We start from the raw sequence: 11,283 nt of genomic DNA, 5'->3' as shown, positions 1-11,283 counted from the left end.
TTTAGGAAATTCTACTCAGAATTTATCTTTGTAGACCCTTTCTAGGCACAACAGTGGTAAGCCTAGTTAGAAGCATCCCCAATAGTGCCTATTCAGGATCTGTTAAGGAAATTATACTCAGAATTTACCTTTGTATACCCTTTCTAGGCCCAACGATACCAAGCCTATTTTAGGGCATGCCTATCTAGGCTCTTTACGGACTTGGGGCATGCCTCGATAAAATTTTACCCGGATTATATCATCCTCTCTCTACGGTTCATACAGAGTTCAGTGATAGAATCTATGTGTAACGATGATTGTCACACGGATAAACAAAATGGCTCTGAATACGTAAGCGGAGAGAGAACAACGCTGCATCTTAAATCTGGCAACTTTGCGTTGCGTGCCTACAATCAAAATTCCATTACTGATGGGGCCGCGTCGAACATACATTACCATATAGCGTCTGTCCTAAACCTATGCGTACTACATTGCTGACGCTTTCGAAATTTGCAATCACATACAGCAAGACTCGGTACTGTTTGCACTTTTCGGCCGATTCTCGCGAGCTGCGCCTACCTATCTCCCCTTACTGTGGGCCGTGGAACGGACGGTCGCGGCTTTAAGCTTTAGGGCAGTGCTGCAGAAATGTGCCCGCACACACCACAGCGTGTGAGAAGAAGGTACCCTCTCCATGCGCCTTCTCCTAAAGCACGCACATAACACTGCTGCTCCGTCTATCGGTGTGAAGCAGCATCCCTCATGTAACGAAGCGAAAAAGAGAATGGTCTTCGCTCTTTCTCGCTCCTTCTCGCTCTGCTTCACTGCGTTTACGCGTATCCGAGGATATTTTACTAGGTGCGCAACTAAGCTTCCGGGTTTCACATATGGATGGCGCTAACGACACATGTAGTCGACATACATGTCTAAAGTTGTATTTCTTTTATAGCTTGGACATCTATCAACAATAGATCAATCATAATATCAACATATATCGCAACGAAAAAATATTTTTTCTAACAATGAAGATGTCGAGTTTTATGCCAAATAAACAGCATTTGCGGGAAGCTTTGCTTTTCTGCTTTAATTTGAAAAAAATGCAGCTGAAGCACGTCGTTTGCTTGAAGAGGCCTACGGCGAACATGCACTATCGAAAACTACCTGTGAAGATTGGTTTAAACGCTTCAGAAGTGGCGATTTCAACACTAAGGACAAAGAGCTCTCTGGAAGACCAAAAACAATTGAGGACGCCGATCTACAAGCGTTATTTATTAGTTCTTTGTACAGAGTATTCGCGGCCGAGTACGTAGATCTCTTAGGAGATGGCGCCTGTTACCGTATAGCGGTTTCGGGATGCCGCGATAGCTAAGACGGTAAGCGGAGCGTATAGTGCGAGTACTAGGCTCGCCTCGTATATTCGGCAGGCGGTTGCGTGTCGCGATTCGGCGGTCGCGATTCGCGCTTCGGTCAAAGCGAGGATCGCGCAGTGTCGGTGATATTGTGTCTTTGTCACAGCACGGTACGTTGTCTTTACGCTCCCGGTGGAGACGCACTCGCTAGTACGTTCGCTTCGCAGCTGTCGAGATCGGGAGTGAGCAGCCGAGGTATCGGCGTATTCACTTTCGGTCTCGATCGTCGAGAGGCAATGAACAAGTGTCGAGAAAGCTCGACAGAGTACAGCTAACGTACTGCTAGCTTCGGTTTTTGTTCGTGGAGTCGACGGGACGCAAGCAAGAGTCGATAAATATCGACAAAGCGCAGCTAATGACTTCATTCCTTGCTCGCGAGGATGTTAAACTAGATAGGTGCGGATGGCAGAAACAAATCGGTCGTAGTCCATGCTCTCCGCTGTACAGCATCGAGTTCGGTAGACGGTCCGGATCGGTCTGGTCTCGATTATTTCGGCGCTGCGGATTATACAGGGTGTCTCACACTCTCCTGCGGGCATTTTGTGGGAACGTAGAATGGGTTGATTTGAACATAAAAGTCTTATACCGTCTTTTGAGATATTCGTAATAATAGTCGAGATATTAATTAAAAAAGATTAAAGAAAAACGCACGCTGAATGGTAGAGAACGGACCACTCGAATCACAGCGCGGCCCAGTAATATAGCGCGCGGATGTTGCGCGTGGTGATTGGAAGACAATGCACTTCTGCCTATTCTTATCTCGGCGTAGTGCGGCAAGACGTAGGAGCGCAGCGGTATAAGTATAGGCAGTGGTGCCTTAATCTTTTTTAATTAATATCTCGACTATTATTGCGAATTTCGCAAAACGGTATAGGACTTTTATGTTCACATCAACCCATTTTACGCCCCCACAAAATGTCCGGAGGAGAGTGTAAGACACCCTGTATACTCTGATCCGCTTTGTCTTACTCCGCTCGTTGTGCATGTGATCGTCGCGTGCTCTTGATCGATCATTTCGCGTGATTGATGTCGCGCGGTCGTACGTCGCGTTTTGTTTACGCGATATTGTTTCGATCGGCCTTTCGGCGTTTGAGATGGCGCAACGCGCCGGTGCACGGCCCAACTGGTGTTCAGTCGGGCCGGTTGTAGTGATAATGCTGAGTTGCATCGTCACAAATTGCTTCAAAGACACAGAAAAAAAAGTTTTTTGTATCGTATCGTGACGGATGATAAAAAATGGATACGCTACGATAATCCGAAGCGCAAAAAATCATAGCGCAGGCCAGGCGAACCATCATCATCGACGGCAAAGCCGAATATTTATGGCGCCAAGTTCATGCTCTGTATTTGGTGGGATCAGATGGGTGTAGTATATTATGAGCTGCTCCAACCCAACGAAACCATCACTGGGGACCGCTACCAACGATAATTGATGCAATTGATCGAGTATTGAAGCAAAAACGGCTAGATTACGCGTAAAGACACGACAAAGTGATTTTTCAGCACAACGACGCTCGACCATATATTGCGAAACCGAAGGTTTCAAGGAAACGTTAGAAGCGCTTAACTGGGATGTCCTACCACACCCGTCGTATTCTCCAGATATTGCTTCTTCCGATTACCACTAATTTCGATCGATGACTCATGGCCTGTCTGAGCAGCGTTTCCATCCTGATGAGGATACCAAAAAATGGGTCAATTCGTGGGTAGCCTCAAAAGATGTGTCGTTCTTTCGACGTGGAATTCATTTATTACCAGAAAAATGGGAGAAAGTAGTGGCTAGCGATGGACAATATTTTGAGTGATCAATTTGTAACCATTTTTTTTTTACAATAAAGCCGTATTTTTACTAAAAAAATCCCTTAAAATTAATGCATATTCCCAATACTTGTGTCATTATATGTAGAATAAAATTCTTAATATGTATTGATATAAACATCTTGTTTTGATAAGAAACTTTACATAGGAGATCTTTTCTTGGCAGATGATGTATTGTTGCGCTCGCGCTTGCACACTCACGATCGCGTACGGTAGGAATAAATGTAACACTTTCTATAAAAACGAGAAGCTTTTACTATTTATAGCAATTCACAATTAAACGAGCTCAGTTACAATACAATCTATACACGTCCGTTCGCAACCACGGCTGTCAACTCTCCCACATCAGCTGTTGTTTATTTTGCTTAACAACCCATCGTCAAGGAACGCTTGTTATCCTAGACCATCGGGTATCTATACATATTTCAAAGATATGGGCGCAACAGTATCATTATTGCGTTCACGACTCAGATCAACGTCGAAAAAGCCAAAATATCCTCGGACACGCGTAAACACAGGGAGTTGGAGCGAGAAGGAGCGAGAAGGAGCCAGAGAGAATCTACACAGAGTGGAGCGGATCGTGTTCTTTTCTTTGATTGATGCCACCATTAATTGGGCAACTTCTGCAAATGTGATACATATATGCCTGTTCTTTGTAGCTGCACTGTTGAACTAGTGCAATAAGTTAGAGTGAGAAAACATATATTTGTCTTGCTTCAATATATTGCACCAGTTCAACAGTGTAGCTACAAGGAACAGATTTTATATAATCTCAGTTGTGTTCGTAGTGCTTGTACTCTTTGCACGTTTAGCACTTTTAATAAGACGGACGCACCTGGAAATGTTAACAAATTATAATTATAATTCATATTACTGTTTATTCTTATCTTGGCGCGGTGCGTCAAGACGTAGGAGCGCAGCAGTATAAGTATAGGCAGTGGTGCATTGTCTTTCAATCACCGCGCGCGACATCCGCGCATTTATTATTGGGCCGCGCTGTGACTCGAGCGGTCCGTCCTTTACCATTCAGCGTGCGTTTTTCCTTAATCTTTTTTAATTAATATCTCGACTATTGCGAATATCGCAAAACGGTATAAGACTTTTATGTTTACATCAACCCATTCTACGTCCCTACAAAATGCCCGGAGGAGAGTGTGAGACACCCTGTATATTCAAAATAAGTATATAAAAAATAATGACGGCACGCACAATCGGCTCTTTTCAGGGGCATATGATGAGCAAAGTCCGACCATGCAACCTCCTCGCTTCCATAGAATAAAGCTAATGCTGGCGGCAGATCAACAGTAAATCCTAACTTCTAAATTAAAAATGAAGATTTGACGTTACACATTTTTCTAATTTCATTAGTTTTAACTCGAATTAGGGGGTAGATAAATAAAATTAATGAGTGTACGAACAACTCCAGTCGTCAAAATGCATAAAGTAAAGTTGACAACAGGAGAACATTAACGATATTTTAATCTTCTTTTTGAGAATTACTCTATTCCGCAGGATAAACAAAAGAAAATGATGCTTGGACAAACGAAAACCACGAGTGGACAAACGATTCTACTCGTCAGAATGCACAAAATAAAGGTCGTCGACCGCAGAAGAACATTGTCGATGTTTTATCTTTCTTTTTGAGAATTACTCTATTTCGCGGGGTGGACAAACAAAAACGATGCTTGGATAAACGAAATCCACGAGTGGACAGGAAAGGAATGTCGTCTGGTTTTTAGAAAAAATCACATTTGGATGTGTCAACTTCACGTGCTTTCAATTTTTTATTTTGGCTATAACTTTTTTTTGAAAAATGGATAAATTAAAATATTTGGTGGATAAATATGGACAAATCGTGGACAAATGTATGCTGCTAAGAAATTAAAAATATTTTGTCATGGGGATGCAAACATTTTTTTTTATAAATTTGTTTATAGAGGTGGACAAACGAAATTTTTGATTGGACCAACGTGGACTAATGATGGACAAACGAATTTTATTTTCGTTTTTCAAAAATTCGCATTTGGGGGTGCTAGCTACACAGAGCTCAAAGTCGGCTTTGTACCGCGCGGAAATAAGAAAATAATGTTGAATTACTGGAATGGCCGTTACAAATGCAAATCTTATCGAAACCGTTTGGTCCTTGATGAAGTTTAAACTTGTGGAAAGAAAATTTGATCGGTCAAGGAATTAATACGACAAATTTGATTGATATGGAGATCTTTACTTTAAGAATATGCTATAAAATTAGTTGAAAGTATGCCTCGGAGATGCCAGGCAATTATTAAGGCGACTGAACAAGTTATTAATAATAAAACATCACAGTTCTAATCAAGTAATATGTGTGTATTTTATTCCAAATCATTTCAATAAATTATTTATCAAGTTTTGCCATACACGCTCTTATCACACAGACTGTACATTTATGGCCTCCTCCCAGCATAAGATTAGGAGCCACGAGGTTATTAATTATTATGTAATATTTAATTTAAAAAGTTTCTTTATTAATAAAAACATGAAAGGTATTATGTTTTACACTTATATTGTCCTCCAAACATAATATTGCAACTTTTGTAGTTCATACATGATTTGTTGCTCAAACAATAAATACAATAATTATTTTTATTTTTTAGTCACCAACTATTTATGTAATTGTTTAAATAACTATAAGATCTCAAACGATGTAGAAAGAAAAAAGAAAAGTCCTCTAGGGCGATTTTTGTGGAAAGTATGCTTTAAAAACCATATTGATAACGTAGACAACTTAAGGGGGGTTTCTACTTTGTTGGCCAGGAAAAATGGGTAATTTTTTGGAATTTACAGAAAAGGAACTATTAAAGATAAAATTCTAAAATTTGGAATATATTTAAATTTATTTTAATTAAACATAAAAAAATCGCTACGACAATTTAAGTAATAGACAAGCTGGGCAGGTCAGGTGGGCGGAGTGTGCGGTGGAACGAGATGGCCAGATGGTGGAAGTTCTTAGAGGCTAAAAAATGATCTGAAAAAAAAAAAAATTTTTTTAATCTATAGAGGTTTGTGCTTTATATAGACTAAAATAAAAAAATTATTGAAATTATTGAAAATTATTGAATTTATTACAAAAATTTTTGAATGAGTTGTAGTTATTCAAACAAAAAAGTGTTATTTTTACGAAAAATTGTTGCAGTTATTTATTCATAAACAAAAAGTTTTCAATATTTTCTCTTTATTTTAGTCTACTTTAGAGAGGCGGTATTTCCGAACATTTTAAGACCAAAATTATATCGATCGCATGATTTGGGACTTGTACAGAATTTCTACCAACTTCAAAAACGTTGTTTCGAGAAAAAGGCGTTTAAAGTTTAAATAGTACTTACAGCTAGTCGGCGATCCCAGGATAGTACTCCCTCTTACTCTTCATATAGCTCGTTTTTTGTTGCAATCTCCAATCAACGGGCAGATCGGGCTTCTTTTGAAGCTTGTAGAGCACGTTTGTCATCATTGTTTGTTAGAGCATTTTTTATCCGTTTATTGTCTCGTCTGGTAGCCATTATTGACGCGTTCATCCCAATCTTAATTCCCATGGCTTCCATTATTCGAAGCACAGAATTAAAACCTTCATTGGAAATGCATGCTGCCAAAAATGATACAATTTCAATAGTTTTTCTTGTGTATATAAGCCGCAGCGCTTCGCCTTAGCGCTCCGCAAGGCTACCTGACTTTTCAACAGGCTGTAACTCGATCAATTTTTCGAATTTTGACTTGAAATTTTTATCACATATTTTTAAAAGTACAATCTTTAAGAATATATAAAAAAAAAATCGATTTTTTTGATCCAATAAGGTAGAAACCCCCCTTAATATAAATGTAATCCAATGTTTAACGATCCGGGGGTACGAGTTCTTGTTATCCGATCGAGCAAAAGTTTGGCAGGGATTTCTTTTTTGTAAAATGGAAACTTTTTGAAGGATGCCGCGGGTAAAATTCGAAAAAAATTATGACTAAGAGTAAATAAGGACCACCCTACTGTGCTATTTTATGCTCGCTCTCTATTCAATGTCGTATTACATATATTTATACATTGTACATAAATAACTACACATTTCATAAATTTATGACTAAAAATTTAAAATAAAAACACATTTTCTTTTATGGTATTACTAACACTTTGATTTTGCCAATATAAATTCGTAGCACTATAATATTATATTTGCAAAATATTATTGAAATATTATTGTGAGTGAATAATACCAGCAATGTACAAGAATAAATAGTTTATTTTGTAACTATATTTTATAATACAGTAATTTAAACAAGTGCACATATGTATAATAATCGGGATCTGAAATTTAAGGAAATTAAATTTCTCATGCGTCACCAAAAGTTGCCCAACTAATGGCGGACTTCCGGCGAATCCGCTCCACTCTGGCCGTGTTCCGTTTTTACTGGCAGTGCTACTGAAATTAACAGTATACTGCCGTAGCTGTTCCGAAATTTATTTAGTACTGCCAACAAAATTATGGCGTCTTATTTTGGAACAACGTTGCAGTATACTGCAAACCTCTTGCCGCAATATGTGTTAAACAAAGAACTATTGCAAAATGAATAAAAGTGCGAAAATGTTAATATGCTTTACAAGCATTATGTGAAAGTGCGAAAATGTTAATATGCTTTACAAGCATTATGTGAAAGTAGTGACAGTTCCTCAGAAGATGAGTTATTAAATGTAACATATTCTCCCATACCAAATATTCGACTTCGCATAAACAATTATTTGGAGATCGTTAATGAATATTCGAATACAGAGTTTAAGAATCAATTCGAATACAGAGTTTAAAAATCAATTTAAGTAAAATGAAAATATTAACAATTTTTATTGGTTTTATATTATATTACAGTACTCTTATATTATATTATTTTGTGATCGCGATTCGTTATTTATCCGAGAGAATACGGCCAAAACTTCGTTTCCGCCGTTGCGGCGACGGCCGAGCTTGCCGGCAGCTCTTGCAACAAAAAAATCATTGACTCGGTAGAGCGGCGGGGTTCGTATGTCGGCCCGCGAACTTCCTTCGCGCGACGCGTGAGGAGCAGGCGATGGAATCGGAGGAATCAGAATTAACCACACATGCCGATTAACATTAACGCCGTATTTACAAAAAAAAAAAACAACAAAAGAAACGATGCGGGGCTCCGAGTCGCGTAGTAGCGAAACGGTTCGGCAGCCGAATCCGTAGTCGAGGATCCATCTACCTCGCGAAGTCGTGCGGCGCAAGGCTCGTTGAATACGGTCGTCCCTTCCCGACTCTAATCACGGAATTGGGCACTAGCCGGATACATTCCGGTCCTAGTCATCTTTTCGCGAACGTCCGCTGAACGACAGCCTCGCCGCACGCCGATTTCTAGGGTTCCGCCTCGCGACGGCAGCCGAAGTTCCCGAATTTCGCGGTTCTGATTTCGGCTTTCCCGACGGTCGACAGAGCTTGCCAACGCGGATTCCGTCGTTCTCGGAGAGCCGCACTTCCGTATGACAATCGCGTGAAGTTACAATAAATACGCAGTCGCTCGCAGTCCTGTGCGGTCGCGAACGCGGTGAAAAGGCGGCAGGCAACGCGGGAAGGACGGCTACAATCTCGCGGACTCGCTGGCTTTAGCCCGCGGTAGCGGGCTCGTCTAGCTCTTCAAAAGGCGGTGAAGAACCTTTCCGGTTGCCGTCGGGAAGCGACGGCAACCACTCCGATCTCTGGGTACCCGGGTGCTGAACTATAGGCCGAGGAACGGCTCACCAATCTCCCTCGCTGTTTTCGTCCCGCTCTTGTTCTCGCTCTCGGTCGGGTACTTCGCCGCTTGCTCGCTCGCTCGCTCGTAATTCTGTTGCGCTCGCCTAATGTCTCGCGTCGCTCGCTATCCGCACAGTGACGAATTTTCCGCGAGCGTGAGACTCTCTCGGCTCGCGATCTTCGCCGCCGATAGCCGCTAGATCCTATTGGTGTTAAGATTTATGTTCTAAAGTTTTGATATTTTTATATTAGTATAATCGCGCGCCCAATGAGTTGCGTTTGTGACGGCGCTAGCGAGAGATCTTATGTTTCGTTTAGTCGCAGCTGCGTATGCGTGTCGCTATCTCTTTTCTTTTTCGCTTTCTTTCCCACACTCTCTCCTGTGTCATATATAGAGACTCGCTACTGCATCACTTGTGTGTAACTTTTTTGTTGTATAGTCGATCAAGACAGTATAAACTAAACATTGTTCAGTTTAATCTGTGTATCCTCTCAATAACTACTGCAAGAAATTTTTCGACGATTCACCCAACAATTGGTCTTGCTGGAGCGTACGGCTCTAGCGCGGGCGCCTTACAGGGCCCGCGCGACACCGCCGAATTTTCTATATTCTTCGTCGACGGACTCTTGTGCCCGACGGCATCCTCGACTTGCGCGGTCGCACAGGTGGCTGCCGGAAGTTCTTGGCGTTCCAGGGCGTCCCCCGGGTTCTGGTCCTTAAGGTCCAGCCCTTCCTTGCGACCCGCGTTAAGTTAACTGGGGGCTCCCTTCGCTTCTGCTAGCGAGAGGTGGATCCTGCCCCGTTTGGCTTGTCGCTAGCTCCAGGTCCGCCGCCGCTCCATCTTGATATAGGTAGCCTGTCGCACTCGCCGTAAGCAAAACACACAAACAAGAAAAACAAAAAAAAAAGGCAGAACGCGCTATCTCGCACGCAAAGGTGTGCGAGACTAAATTCTTCGCCGCCGCCCTTCCCGCGGGAGAAGGGGGCGCGAGCACAGCTCTCCTTGTCTCCCAGGTATATGTACTAACTTGGTGACGGCGAAACCGCCACGTCACAACTTATACAAAACTTTACAAATAATAATTAAAAGAAATATATTTCTTTTAAAATAGTGTTTTTAATTGCAGAATGTCACGTATAGTTTTTTATTTTACTAAAATACAATTAAAGCACACTTAGAAAAGAAATCAGGAATATTTGGGCAGAAAACAATTTCTGCAGAGACTCAACTATTGATAACAATATAGACTTTGGCAACACCAGACTCTTATAGGTAATTTATATAAATAAATAAATAAATAAATAAATAAATAAATAAATATATATATATATATAAGATGTAGTAAAAAGGAATCCATTATTTTTCCAATAGATGGCTTTAATAATGTGTATCTCGCGTTGTATAAGTGCGATCGGTTTACGCTAGATGGCGTTAGAAAGATAAGATTTCGTACTAAAAGAACTTCTGAGACAGTTTTGTGATTGTTTGATTCAGTATTGTTTGAGCGCGCGTCAAAGATGGACACCAGCAAAGAGAAAATACTCCATATTTTACAGTTTTTCTTCGATAAAGACGAAAACGCAAGCCAAGCGGCTGAAAATGTGAATAGTGTTTATGGTCCTGATACTGTAACAGCCAATCACATGCAATTTTGGTTTCGTCGATTCCGTTCCGGTAATTTTGATGTCAAAGATGAACCACGTTCTGGAAGGCCAATTGTCGAAAATGTCGATAAAATATCGTCGAGTCTGACCGTCATGTAAGCATTGTTTTGATTACCCAGGAGCTAAACATTGCACAAAAAACCGTTTGGAACCACTTGAATAAGGCTGGATACAAAAAGAAGCTCGATGTATGGGTGCCGCACGAGTTAACGCAAAAAAACCTCATGGACCGAATTTCCATCTGCGAATCGCTGCTGAATCGCAACAAAATCGATCTATTTCTGTAGCGGATGGTGACTGGTGATGAAAAGTGAGTCACTTACGACAACGTGAAGCGAAAACGGTCGTGGTCGAAACACGGTGAGCCGGCGCAAACGGTGGCCAAGTCAGGATTGACGGTCAGGAAGGCATTGCTGTGTGTTTGGTGGGATCGGCAAGGAATCATCCATTATGAGCTGTTCCCTTACGGCCAAACTCTTAATTCGGACCTGTACTGTCAAGAATTGGACCGTCTGAAGGAATCAATCACCAAGAAGTGGCCAGCTTTGGCCAATAGGAGAGGAATTGTGTTCCATTAGGACAACGCCAGGCCACACACATCGATAGTGACTCGCCAGAAACTCCGGAAGCTTGGTTGGGAGGTTCT

General features: G+C 41.2%; 1 pseudogene; it reads left to right on the top strand.

The window, feature by feature from the left end:
• The first annotated feature begins 316 nt into the window (after positions 1–316).
• LOC116852483 overlaps positions 317–11,283 on the top strand; it is a 23,370-nt pseudogene continuing 12,403 nt past the window's right edge.

This window comes from Odontomachus brunneus, unplaced genomic scaffold (assembly GCF_010583005.1).
Source record: "Odontomachus brunneus isolate Ranch 3 - 2012 unplaced genomic scaffold, Obru_v1 Obru_scaffold_229, whole genome shotgun sequence".
NCBI classification, from domain to species: Eukaryota; Metazoa; Arthropoda; class Insecta; order Hymenoptera; family Formicidae; genus Odontomachus; species Odontomachus brunneus.
This window is presented reverse-complemented; position numbering and strand designations above follow the sequence as displayed.